The 14,349-nt window shown below is 45.7% G+C and overlaps 1 pseudogene; it reads left to right on the top strand.

Moving 5' to 3' along the window:
• Nucleotides 1-11,780: 11,780 nt before the first annotated feature.
• On the top strand, nt 11,781-12,470 carry LOC126487470 (cysteine and glycine-rich protein 1-like; annotated as a pseudogene).
• The last annotated feature ends 1,879 nt before the right edge of the window (nt 12,471-14,349 follow it).

Here is a 14,349-nt window from a genome sequence, read left to right as displayed (position 1 = left end):
TATATATATGATACTCCAGGACATTTGGGAAGCTAGAAGATTGGTCACAAGCTGCAGTTTTCCTTGAGAATAACGTTATCTTAGGATGATTGGGGGCAACAGAAAGAGGTCACAGGGATGTAAGCCTTGGAAATAATGAGACAGAATTTCATTTCAGCCTTCGTTCTGTTCCTCCTTCTGCCCCAGGCACTGAAGGCAGGAGCTGGGATGGAGGGAAACCTGGCATGTCCTTTGGAGACTATCTGATGTGATGGCTGTGACATTTAGGACAAGAACAGGATCGGTGTTGGTGTTAAACTTGAGGTGGCTCACCGAACCAGAGTACACAATGGAGCACTGTCCTGCTGTCTAGTCCCATCTCTGCCCTAACCCCATGATGCGACAGCCCTAGCCTTATGTCAAGCCGTGTCTGTCAGACTCCCTGCCGCAACTTCAGGCCATTTAGTTTCTGCTTCCCCATTCCAGCTTTTATGAAATGACGTTGCCAACATCCTAGCCCCGAGTCTAATCCCTCTATCTTATCACTGAGAGAATAAAATAAGAGGCATGGAAATCATCCCTGGCTGGACCTGACAAACTCCATGCGTAAGAGGCCCACATTCTCCATTTTGTCTCCTTACAGGGGCTTCTGGGAAGCCTTTTATAAAATGCTTCCTACTTCCTGGGGCCACTGGGTCACCTCTGAGGTGGATGATTCCTTAAAACTAATCTTTGGCTCTCGCTCTTCTGAGAGCTGTCTCTCAGGCCAACTGCAGGCCAACTCACCTGTCTCCCCTCCTCGATCACAGCAGGACACTTATCCCCTGTGCTTAGCGTCGGGTTACGTGCTGAAAGTCCAGTGATGTTTTGTTTAGCAAATGAAAGGATTGTACTTTTAATAGACAAGTGCTGGCCCTTAATTGAACCACTTATGCAGTGATGTACCTGGGGAGTGTAAAGGTTTGCCAAGTACATTTAGACAAAATGAGGTTAAAAGGAAAGCCCACAATGGAAGGCAAGGCTAGATACGGCCAGCGCGCTGTACTGCACCGACTCTTCATGGTTCTTACACTTATACACAGAAGCTAGAGGACAAAGGAAGCTTTGACTGGAGGCCTGAAATAAAAACCTGAAATAAATGGCTTCTGAAAAGTGAGAATCGAGAAGCAGAAGCAAGGCTTTTTTAAAAATCTTTTTTGCCTTTATCTATGTCAAATCTGGTTTAGGGGAAGATTCCTTCGATAAGAAGTTGTCCTGAATTGCCATTTAATGCACGGCAGCACACTGCTTTAATGTGCTCAGATACACTTGCTTTTGAAATGTATAAACCAGAGCCCCTGTAATGAAGTGATTTTTTCATCGCACTCTGAAAACAATCACTTTGCAATCACGCAAAGGACCAGATATTGGACTTTGTGGCAGGATCGTAGCTGGATCGTCGTCACCAGGACCTCAGAACGAGAATGACCCAAAAAAGCCATTGGTGCTTCTTACAGAGTGGCTAAGCCACAAAGGCCAGAGCAGCCAGACAGAGCTCAAAAGAAATGCCATTCTGAGGGTGTGGAGACAGTGGTGTTGGGCAGGGACTTTTAAGCCGTAGGGAGGACTCCTGCAGGGTACTTACAGTATGGAAGTTTCCAGAGCAAAACAGGCCTTCGCACCATGACAACAAGGAGCTCAGCTCTGGGCTGTGAAAGCTTCGCAGATTTTCTCTAGTCCTGCCCTGTGTGGACGGTGTTCTTAGATTACAGAAAGAATAAACGAGGCCCAAGGCCAGCGGCTTAAAACAACAGAGCGGCTAGAGTGCGCACATCTTCCATAGCAGTGATTTATGCGCTTCCAATAGCAGTTTCTCATTTTTCAACTTTGGCGATTTGGACACCTGTGTTTTTAGATATGTTAATGATATAGACACCACCCTGGAAGTTAACTACTTCAGTTAAGCCCATATTTCTGTTTCTCTAGATCCTGGGGGAATTAACCTAGTGTCTAGTCCAGTAAAAGGAAACACCATAGGCTGCAACATTCAGCATCTCCAACATCTGGATTCTCAGTTCATCCATTTCAGAGTTAGGAATTAGGATCAGTCAGGTTTCTAGTTACTAGAATGTGATTGGGGAAAGATTATTCTTTCAAGCTTTGAGCAAATGGAAGGGTAATCTAGAAAAATATGAGAAGAATATAATGTCCTCTTGGAGGCGTATTCCAAGCTGTGTACTGAGGGGCCCTTCTGCTGCTTGAGATGCTGAGAGAAAGGGTGGAGACGTGTGGGAGGTATTTTGTGGGCAAATGAGTCCAAGCTGGGACAGTTTAAATGTGTTTTCCATTGCAACTCTCACAGCCTTGGACAGGCTGACGAGTCGTGGAAGCCATGGAAAAGCCCCTCAGACTCTACTGAACCAATGACCCCAGTTTAGTTATGTTTTGAAACCCATGCCTTTTGGTGTTTATTCTGTGGATGAAAGAGACAGAAACAGAGAGGGGGAGGGGAGGGGAGAGAGAGGAAAAGAGAGAGAAAGGGAGCCACAGAAAGAGAGAGAGAGAGAGGAAAGAGAGAGGGAGAAAGAGAGAGATGGAGAGAGAGAGGGGGAGGGAGGGAAAGAAGGAGGGAGAGAGAGAGAGAGAGAGAGAGAGAGAGAGAGAGAGAGAGAGAGAGAGAGAGAGAGAACGCATTCCAGTACCGGGTGAGATGTTTCAAGGTGAAGTGTGAGTTTGAGGACAGGTTTCTGCATGCTTTCTTTTTCTGAGTCTCTTTATTTTTGGTTGTGAGCCTAGCCTTTAATGACTAAGCCATCTCTCCAGTTCCTGAGTTTCTTTATATGCAAACCTTTCTCCCATTTTTCTTCCAGAAGAATTAAACCTGCCTACATCCTGGTCTCCCTATGTCCACCAGCTGGTTCTTTGTTCTAATCCTGTAGGTAGTTCTCCTAAGAAACCTGTAGTGGCATTTCATCTTTTATTTTAATAAATAAAGCTTGTCTGAAGACCAGAGTGAAAGAACCCCACTGGTCAGCCTTATAGATCAGACAGTGGTAACACACACCTTTAATCCCAGTAACCACACTAGTTTGCCAAAGAAAACGGCCTTTAATCCCAGTGCTACACTCCTTAAATCCCAGAACTAGGGAGGATTATAAAATGGGAGGAGACAGCTCTCACACACAGTATCATTCTGACAGTCCTGGAGGTTGAATCACCATTTTCAGACTGGAGGTAGAGCTGCTAAGAGCCAATGCCTGACTGTTTTGCTTTTCTGGTCTTCAGGTCGAACCCCAATTTCTACCCCTGAGTTTTTATGAATTGTGCATCAAAAACCTTCACACATCCATTCCTGTCTTCATTTGTGTTTCTAGGAAGATCCTAAACTAAAGTAACAGCTCGAGGAGAAGAGTCAGGACGTTCTGGAGATTCCTGGTCTGTTAGTTCACCTAATTCATTAATTCTGGGGCCGCGGTGAGACAGAACCTCACAGCTGCAGGAGCTTGTGGTAGAGATCACCAGTCTCCTGGCTGAGAAGGAGGCAGAGACAGAGGTGGAGAAAGAGAACAGGATGAGGAGGGGCAGGAGAAGAGGGACAGAGTGGGAGAGGGAGAAAGAGAAAGAGGGGGAAGGGTGAGGGAGAAGGAGAGAGGGGGAAGATTGAAGACCTGCTTTTCCAGCTAGTTCATGCCATTGATTACATCATGGTGAAGCCTGGTCAGTTCTTGAGACGTCTTTCAATGTCAATTCCTAGTGCCTCTATGCACCATACTAAGCTTTTTGAAAGTGGCTTGCTGGACACACCCAACTTTACACTTGCTTTTCTGACAAAGCTATACAGTTTTAACCTCTTCTCCGGTTTTGGCTCTTAATTTTCACTATAACCTTGACTAAGAGTCTCCAGTAATAATCATACCATATTATAGATGCTAGGCTGCCTTGAAATATCCTGTGCTGGGCTATGTACTCGGTCACCATTAAGCTCAGCCTCCCACAAAGTTTCAGGACACAGAAAAATCTTAGGCAAGGTCTTTGCCAGAATGTATCATGAATGGTCTCTATTTCAGTTCACAACAGAGTCCTTATGTTCTCATTATGCAAGGCTCTGTTAGAAAAGTCCGCCAGAAACCTCGTGAGCAGTTTTCACTGTCCACACTCCTACTGATATTCCAGTAGATGCTGCTTACGGCCCAGGGGCTTGCAGACAAGATGCAGGTAAAATGGAGATGGGATCGGGACACCTCCTATATTCTTCCTCTTTAAACCAGGCTTAAAAACAACTCCTTCGAGGTTTAAATAGAATTGATAAAATGCCCTCTTGATTTTTCAGCAGTTTTGACTTAGAGCTTTTTCAATTGCAGTGTTTCTTTTGTTTGAATTTCTCCAAACTGACCTGGAATTGTGCTTTCTAGGACTCCCCTAGTCTTCTGATAGTTTTCTAGGAGGTATAAGAGCTGGAACATCTCCCAAACTTGTCCACGAGAATGCATATTTCTTTTTTTTCCCTTGCCTCCTGCAGAGTTACACACTCCGAGACCCTTGAAGTCCTCACACAAATTGAATCCAGCCTCTGAGGAAATTGCTGGTGAGAAACAACGCAAAAGACCAAAGGCGTACTTGTTCCTGTTATCATAAGTCTCTCTAGAAATACAGAGAAGGAAGTGCACACACGAGTCCGAGATGCAGATCTTACATGAGGATGCCTTCAACATCATTTCTTTCTGTATTTGTTAGAGGCGACTTGTTTGAGTCATTTAAAGAAATAAAAAAGGCAAGCAGATGAAAATCATCTTTGGTTTTCCTTCTAGCACAACTGACGGCATGAGAATTAGAGGGAGGCATGCATATGCATAGACCGCACCAAAGCTTGGGATTAGAACGACTCATGATAGGCCATGCTATCCAGTTAGAGTAGCTCCAAAAGCCAGAGAAGCATGTCCTCATTTAAAACCCACTTGTTTCACCCAAATGTGCGGCAGACATCACGGCAATGCTTTTAGGCAGTCATTTTAAAATTGGAGAGCCAATTTAAACGGCAGACATGATTAAAATTAATAGCACAGCATTTTTGGAAACAGGTGTCTGAGAAAATGATCACTCTAGGTTGCTGAGGACTGGTTACAGACCGATTTCAAGATGACTCTGAGGATCTCATGGTTAGGTTGGGGCCTGTTCTTGACTTGCAGGTCACATTTGCCTTTGAGTAGCTGGCAAAGCTCTCATGGAAGCCACATAAAGGGTAATCCACTTCTGCTTTTTCAAATTAAAACAAATTTCAAATTAAACAAGGGTGTAGCATTTCAAATTAAACAAGGCTGTCATTCTTAACGGGAGAGAAGGCCTTGAAAACAGTTTGCACAATTCAGAAAGCCCCACTTAACATTTGCTATCTTAATCTAGATTTAATGTTACTTCTGATCCTTTGGAAAAGTTCGAACCAAGAATCAATCTCTTTCTTTCTCTTTCATGGGTGATTTGCACAATATCAAAGACATATCTAAACAGCTTTCCTACATCTTGTCCAAAGCTGATGGAGGAAGGTCATTGAGCAATAAAGAAACTGCTTGGCTGGCCCTGATAGGTTAAAGCATAGGTGGGAGGAGTAAACAGAATAGAATTCTGGGAAGAAGAGGAAGTGAGGTCAGACTCTGCTCTGCTCCCAGACAGACCTGACAGCTCTGCTCTCTGGAGCAGAGACACCAGTCTCCGCTCTCCAAGGCAGCTCCGACCCAGGATGGAGGGAGGCTAGAATCTTCCCAGTAAGCACACCGTGGGGTGCTTACACACATTACTAGAAATGGGCTAGAACAATATGTAAGAGCTAGCCAATAAGAAGCTGGAACTAGCCGGGCCAAGCAGTGTTTAAATGAATACAGTTTGTGTGTTGTTATTTTGGGCATGAGCTAGCCAGGTGGCCAGGGTGCTGGGGACGCAGCCCCGCCGCTCCTATTTCAACACAAAGCAATAAGATTCTTCATTAATGTTCTTGAGAATGGGTTATGATTATGACAACTGTGGTATTATAGGAATTTAGAATTACTTGTTTTTAAAGTAGCATTCTTTAAATAATAAGAAGGCAGGAAAATTCAAAATCAGACAATACTATGCATGTGTACACCCTTCTCCATGTATATGGATTTTCCTTTGGTGAGATACATATTTGTATTAGAAAAACATACAATTAGTTATCTTCATCAAATATAGTTGACTTTTTCTAAGTTAGGTAGATTATGCCCTGAACAGAAGGCCACTGTAGCATCCTCCCTTCTAAATACCTGTTGCTCCATCTTGTTCTGTTAGCTCCATTTTAAATCCTGTCCTCCTCTTCTGTTTAAACTCAAACCCTTAATAGCTTGTCCCATTTTCACAAAATCTGATTATATATCCCATATACATGTTTTGTAACTGCCAGCAGGAGCTATCAGGCTATAAAAATCTACAGAACTGAGGTGTCCTTGTGCACGCGGAAGGCTGTAAATCTAGATAATAAGTGGACCTCCAAGAGAAGAGTTAGTGGATGGAAAGAGGGTCCAACAGAATTAGTAAGCTCGGAGAGTGGTATAGTGGGTAGTCACAGCCCGAAGGTGAAAGAGAAGTGTCCTTCCTGAATTCACATGAATGAGCCATACAAGTTAACTGTTACATATTCAGACTGTTGGTAATGATCCGGCCCTAGGAACACCAAGACACATTAAGCTTGCTTCTGCAGCTCTTCCCCGCCCCCCCCCAGGAACTTGGGAGACAGTGCACTTAACATCAGTAAACCTCTATTTTCTTAGCTTTCAAATACAGATAAGTGTGTTCCTTAAGGGTTGTTGAGTGCATGTAAGAAGCTAACACACATTGTGTTACCTGGCACACAGTGGTCCTTGACACATGCTGGTGTCTTTGGCTTCCTAAGGAAGATCCACAGTCCTAGCTGTCATTTAGAGAACATTAGGAGCTCCACCCTGACCAGTATTGATGATCTTTGAAAATTAGCTCTCTATTCTTATTATTACTACTGTTGCAGTCATGTTTATGAACCTAGCCAGATGGACACTTTGACGAACCTTCTTCTGGATTCTATGCCACATCTCATAAGAAGCATAAGGACTGGCCTTTGTGCTCAGGGAAAGCTCGGTTTAACTAAGGAATAGGCTGAACACGTAATACTGCAACAATCACAGGCTACCATAAAGAAGCGAGTGACGAGATGCATGGAAAGAAAGAAAGAGGAAGCAGTGTGGATTCGGCAGTCTAGGCAACTAGCACCTTCACAGATCTGGGGAAGGAGACTTCAGCATGGGATATTATAAGCCTTAACTGCTCAGTGCAGACAATCAACTTTGATCCCAGAATAATGCGCTGAGAGCTACAATGGTAAAGTTGGAGGGGAGTTTTACCAAACACTGGAAGTCAGGAAGCTCTTGGTCTGTGCAGTCTACTATTGATTATGGACAGGTGTCAGAGCGGAATGATTGCACTGCGTTGAACAAGGCTACAGAGAGGACAAGAGACCCGCCAAGACTGTGGGAGAGTTAACAAGAAGAATATGAGTGCATGTGACCAGCACTGTGACAGAGCTAAATGTTGGGGTTCAGGTGAGCACAGAGGAAAAGCTAAAACTCAGCTTGGGAGGTCAGGAAAAGGCTATGAAAAGGAAGCCATATCTTAGCAGGGACAAGGAATGTCTTAGTCACCATTCTATTGCTGTGAAGAAACACCATGTCCAAGGCAACTTCCAAAAGGAAGCATTCCATTGGAAGCTTCCTTACAGTTTTAGAGTGTTAGTTCATGATTACCATGGTGGTTTAGCATAACCATGGGGGATAGGCATGGTATTGGCACAGTAGCTGAGACCTCACCATTGATCCACAAGCTGTAGGCAGGGAGAGAAAGACTGGGCCTGGTGTGGGCTTTTGAAACTTAAGCCCACGCTCAGTGACACGCCTCCTCCAACAAGGTCACACCCCCTAATACTTCCCAAACGATTCCTTCCACTGCCAACCAAGCCTTCAAATACGTGAGCCTACGGGGACGCATTCTCATTCAAATCACCACAGAAAAGATGAGTGAGGTTTACTCAGGTAAGGGATATGAGGGTGGGAGGAGCAGATGAGGCATGAACACTCAGGGCCTAGAATACGGTCAAGTCTTGTATGCTAGGGTTAGGACCCCAAAGCTGTTCTGTCCAGCTCAAGTCAAGAGGCATAGGTTGAAGCTGGCGAGTTAGGTGGATGGCTAACAGGAAACTATTTTTGAAATAGTGTTGAAAAATTTAGACTTTATTCCAAGATGTGCTGGTGAATACTTTAAAACTTGAGGTTGACATGAGTACGTTTTCTTAGAAATCTCCTGTTGGCGGTAGTATGGGGAGTGGTGTGGGGTCACTGACGGCTTTTTTGTTTTGTTTTGTTTTGTTTTTGTAGCCACAGAGAATCAGAAAGGGAAAATAGAAAGCATGTCAGCCTCCTTTGTCCACAGCAGCGATCTGCCTTTTGGCGCAAGATCACAAGCTTTGTGCTTAGGGCAAGGGAGTCTGATCTCCACCATCTGCCTGGAGGTATTTCTCATTCTACCTAGGTACATGGGTAAATGGCTGCTCCACTTCTGTCTGCTCCAACTGTACCCAGGAATTAAAGGAAAGCTGGTTTTTATCACAGAAAGCAATCATATAATTCAGCACCAGGAACTGCGAAGAAAAAAAGCACCAGAGAATTATAGTGATTGGACTTAAAATTTGCTGAGAGATCCATGAGAAGCTCGTGTTCTGTGAAAACGCAGGCGATAAAAACCATCATCTTGACCCCAGGATAGCTGGGATTTTGACAAAATTAAAAAGCTCTCTCAGGAGAGGCTCTGTTTAAGGTCTTGAGGAACAGGAAATACAAAGAGTAGACACAGGGGTGGTGAGATGTTTTCAGGTTTCACATGGCAACTTGCCTGTTTGTGGGGAGCTCTGCATTTCTTTCCTCTTCGTGTTGGGCAGGATAAATCTGATCTAATCTCGCACGCAGTGCATTTTGCCATGCTGACGAGGAGACAACAGAATGAGACGCCCGAGCATTCACGCTATGCCAGGATTCTGGAGAGTATGAAGCTTAGAAGCAGCTCACGTAACAGGATCTGCACTGATAACATCTGTTTAATATGCATGATTAATAAAAGGCTGATCGCATCATGCTGATGGAATTCCAAACCAGCATCCCAAATGCTGCTTCCCTACTAGATATAAAGACCATCTGAGGAAGGTTTTCTTATAAGAGGAACACAGCAAATATTGGGAAAGCATTCAGAGGAGGAAGGAAGCCATTCTGGAGTTTGCTAAAAAAATAACACGATTGTACTGAGACAGGAAATGAGAAACCAGAGTTCTCCGTCCCTTCCATCACAAAGAGAGGCCCTCCCTTCTGAAGCACTCCCTTTACGACACAAGAAGCCATACTTGAGAGAGAGAAATAAATCGACAACTCTCTATTATTGTAGACAAAGGATTCGTTCTTCTGTTCATTCACAACTGTAACCGAATAAACAAAGGACAAGTGGCACAGATGCTAAGAAATTTCTGCAGCAGGGCAAATGCTGCATGCTCTTGCTGCATGCTGCATGCTGCATGCTCTTGCTCGCATGAAGAAGGTTAAGAACACCGACTCCATAGACGTGATTAATAGAGGCTAGGAGGATCAGGATGGAGAGAGAATGGAGAGAAGTTAGTAATGGGCACCAAAACCCAACAACAAAACAGTTACAGACTGGTGACCTGGCCCAGTGGCTAAGGTGTTGGCCATACAAGAGCGAGACCTGGATGGGTGGGTACGGCCGTCTGTCTTCATTGGCAGGCGTCCTAGGCAGCTGGCTAGCTAGACTAGCTGTCGAACAGATTCAGGTTCAGCCAGAAAACCTGCCTCAGTCAAAACAGTGCAGAGAAAATTGAGGGAGACCCCTGTCATCAACTTTTGGCTTTCGTACACAGACGTACACTGTGCAGTCACACACATGTGCACCCAGACACGTGTAATCATGCATACCCATCTGGACACCACACCTACACATTGACACAGGAAAAAAAAACAGGTGGGAAGAGTGAGTTATAATGTTCTACAGTGTAGTAAGATAAAGAGTTCTCAATAATTTATGACATATTTTACATATAGTAAATGAAGAGGCTATAGTTTCTGAAGGTTTCACATTATCCCAGGAAGGTTGTGAATTCAAGGTCAGCTAAAACCTCATAGCAAGGCCTTGTAGAAATGACTCAGGGGTTAAGAATACGTACTACTCTTCCAGAGGACCCGAGTTCAATTCCCAGCATCCCGTCAGGTGGCTCAAAGCAACCTGTAATTCCAGCACCAAGGAATGTGACCCCCTTTGGCCTCCACAGACACCTGCCTGCACTTGTGCAAACCCACACACAGACACACCTAATTAAAAACATAAATTCATTAATTTTTTTTCAGGAAAGGAAGAATATAGGAAAAGGATGAATATTTGCATCCGAACCTGTGGGGAGTGAACCCGTGGACAAAGTCTGTTAAAAGGGAACACGGTTACATGGTCGTGAAAGAAAATCATGAAGAGGCTTGGCGCTGCTAAAGAAACGGGCTTTTACTAGAACATCCACCCTGTGTAAAGCGATTTGTTTCCTGCACAATGTGCAGAACAAACTTCTTGCTTGTTGACGCATTTAACCCATTATGGAATCTTCTGTAATACTGAATGTCAAATGTCTGAAGCAGAGGCAAAATCTGAACCCTTCCAGGAAACACAAGTTAAGAAAAACAAAGCACTTTTGGGGAATTCCACAGGAGTCTTAGATAGGGCGCGTTGATGGGGTAACAGGAGACAGGCGGGGAAGGGCTTGCTCGTTATCCGACAAGGGGAAGCATCGTCAAGGGTCCCAGCACCGGAGCAATTGAATGGAGATGTACTGTTTACCGAGATGTGAAGAACCGTGGGCTGTAGAAAAGCTGAAGAAGCCTGCAATTAATAATTCTGAGCACTCAGGAGGCAAAGGCAAGTGGATCTCTGTGAGTTTGAGGCCTGCCTGGTCTACAAGATCTAGTTCCAGGCACCAAAGCTACACAGAGAAACCTTGCCCGGAGAAACCAAAGAGGGGGAAAAAGAATTCTGTCTGAACAGCGTCTCTCTAGGCTTCCAGATCATGAAGTGTGGAGACACAGGCTGTCGAACACTGCCGGAAGCTTGAGGTGTGCACCAATACGATCCAGCACTCATCCTGGCCTATACCCGGTTTCTGCTGGAAAACATTAGCTTTCCTTGGGGGAAATTCTCATGAGACTCCAGGCGTACAACACTCTCTTCCCTCTATTGCTCCTTGAGTTGTCTCCCGACACAAAGCAAACGAAAAGTTCTGTCTGAACAGACGATGTTAGTGGCAAGTGTGAAAATGTTTCTACTCAGGATGGTGGCAGAGTCAGTGGAGGTAGGTTAAGGCCGCCACAACCCACTGAAGCTTACTGACAGAGCAGACTGAACTGAGCCGGCTTATCTCTTGGGGTTGGTGTGGAGAATGGGCTTCACTGTGAGAGCGCCGAACGAGAAGAGGGAAACGGCTGGAGATTCTAATTCAGGCGTTATATGTAGAAAGCCAGAGGAATCTCACGTCCTAGAAAAGAGACAGTTTTCATGGCACATGACGGTTGCTTGTTGCGATTGTTTTGCTTTTTAGGGCAGGGTTGTGACTGCACGCAGAGCCTACTGGTTGTCATGGGGCGGGAAATGCCTTGTGGAGGGAGAACAGAACCGAGCACAGCCTGGTGCAGGCAGTGGCCCCTTCTTAGGAGGTGTTGTCAGCCCCATGCCTCCCAGCAACTCCCACAATGCCAGACTGGGGAGGAGGCAAGAAATGTGGGGTGTGCCAGAAGATCGTCTACTTTCCTGAGGAGTTCCAGTGTGAGAACCATTCCATAACCTCTGCTCCTTATGCATGGTCTGCATGAAGAATCTGGGCAGTGCCATCGTGGCCGTGCCTGGAAAAGAGATCTAGTGCACACGGCGGTATGGGCCAGTAGGCTATGGCTAGGGGCAGGGCTTGGGCACACTGAGCACAGACAAGGGGGGAGTCTCTGGGTGTCATGAATGAGGAAGTCCCCAGACACAGGACCACCACGAACCCCAAACACATCCAAATTTGCCCAGAAGCTTGGCGGCTCTGAGCGCTATCCTGGATGCAGCCAGGCAGTCTATGCTGTAGAGAAGGTGACTGGGGCTGGGAGATCCCGGCGTAAGTCCTGCTTCCGATGTGTCAACTGTGGCTAAAGCCTTGAGTCGACGACCCTGGTGGGAAAATCCACTGTAAAGGATGCTACGCCAAAGGCTTTTGGCCCAGAGGTTTTGACTTTGGAGAAGGAGCTGGTGCCTTGGTCCACTCAAAGAGAGGCCACTGCTGCCTGCGTACCCTGCCTACTCCCGTGGTTTTTGTCATTAATCCCTCCCCAGAAGCCTGGGACACTTCAAGATTCTCTTGCTCAGTCCTGGTACACATCCCTGACTTGGACTTGGGTATCTAGTTTCTTTTAGTTTAGGGGTCTGCCTGAGCTCCTACCCCACTAAGGGCTTCCTCCTGCATGGCACTTGATACCACTAGCTTTAGGAGACTTCTGTCTAGGTACCCTCTCTGTTTAGAGAGCCCATGTCTCTCTCCCCACACACTTCACCCCCACAGACCTCTGTTCCTAGGCCAAATGTCCACCCTCTTCTGGCCAGGACACCTGAACCCGCATCTTTGGAGCTCAGAGGAGAAAAACAGCAAACCTGAAGGGAAGAAGGTGGAGCCAGGGTTGAGCTGGGGAAGGCTGTAGTGTGTGAGATCCCAGAGAGTCTCCTTTTGAAGGAAGCTGACCTTCTTAGTGCCCTCCAGAATAAACCTGAGGCATCTCAGTCTGTGGGGTCCCCATGGGAAGCAGGGGTGCTGACAGGGTTGTGGGTCACAGGAAGGAGCTCTTTCTCTGGCCTCTTGCCTTTGAATGCGGAACTGGTATTGTCCCACCTGGAACGGAGAACAACCCAAATCATAGGATCTCAGAGTCTGGAGGCTGCCTGACTTCTGTAGGTTTCAGGTTCCCTGTTTGATGGGGAAAGGAAGATCCTAGTGAAATATTTTGAACACACATTCACATTTATCAGTGGTCCAGACCTTGGGGTGGTTAATTCTAGTCCTAACTCTGGGTCTGCTGACTGGGAGGGACAGGTTCTGTGTCAGCATAGCCCAGGGTTCTGCTGTGTTCTAGCCACTCCCGATAGTTCCTCTAATGTGGAGAGAGGCAGAGGAAGCCTGTCTTCACGTCATACCTTTTTCCTCTGCCTTCGGTCCTCACTCCTCCCCAGCCCAGACCCAGATCCTGCTTCTCTCCCTCCAACCTTCTCTAGGGACCTTCACTAGCTACATTGACCATCCTTTCCAGGCTGCAAGGTCAGGAGCTGAGGGAGGAAAGGGGAAGGACTTGGCCTTGATGCTTCCAGGAACTGAAAAGACAATGCTGTGTACGGCTGTTCACTACGAGGGCTGTAAGCACAGGCTGTGTTGAAGCTGATTTCTCATCTGGTCAATAAAGCATCTTAGAACTGGGAATAAAAGAAAAGAAAAGAAAAGAAAAGAAAAGAAAAGAAAAGAAAAGAAAAGAAAAGAAAAGAAAAGAAAAGAAACAACGTTGCAGCCCATAATGACCTGGAACTCACAGTCTGGCCTCAAGCTTGCATCCTCCTGCCTCAGCCTCCTAAACTACTGGGATTATAGGCATGAACTCACAGGCCTGGTGAGGATGAGAATATTTTGGAAAGTTGACCCCTGCATTCTTTTCAAATACACATTTAGATAAAGGACACCACAAAGCTGTTATTTCAAAGAAATTGTGATTATAATCACAATAAAGCAATTATTCATTTAAAAGCGAGTCGATTTAAGTGAAAGACTGTGTTAATAACAGCGTATGTCATCTATGAATTTGGCGCAAATTATGACAGCTGACAAGTGATAAACTTTCAGAATCTATCAGTCTTGTTTGACAGATTAATTAGCTATTCGCTCGTGAGAGAGCAGCGATGTTGGGAAGATGGGTCAGCGGGGAGTAGGGGTAGAGAGGCTTGTCCACACTGAAAGCGCTGTTAGCCTCTGAGGGTTTGGAGAATTTGGGGCCTCAGAGGTCACAGAGAGTGAGGAAGGGAGGAAGGCGGCCCAAGCGTGACGGAAAAGAGATGCTTGTCTTTAGAAGACATACTATCTTTTACGTGGTACTGGGCTGGCTCACGTGAGATGCCCTTTCCTTCTTGATCACAAAAGAAGAGGCTTATCAATGGCCAGAGCTTGTCTTTGGGGTTGTCTTTGAGTGGAGACAGTCACATTGGATGGTCTTGTGAAGCTTTCTCCAAAAGGGTTAGAGCTGCTGGCTT

The sequence above is a fragment of the Alexandromys fortis genome, unplaced genomic scaffold (genome assembly GCF_014885135.2).
Source record: "Alexandromys fortis isolate MF-2015 unplaced genomic scaffold, M_Fortis_MF-2015_v1.1 scaffold_172, whole genome shotgun sequence".
Taxonomy (NCBI): domain Eukaryota; kingdom Metazoa; phylum Chordata; class Mammalia; order Rodentia; family Cricetidae; genus Alexandromys; species Alexandromys fortis.
This window is presented reverse-complemented; position numbering and strand designations above follow the sequence as displayed.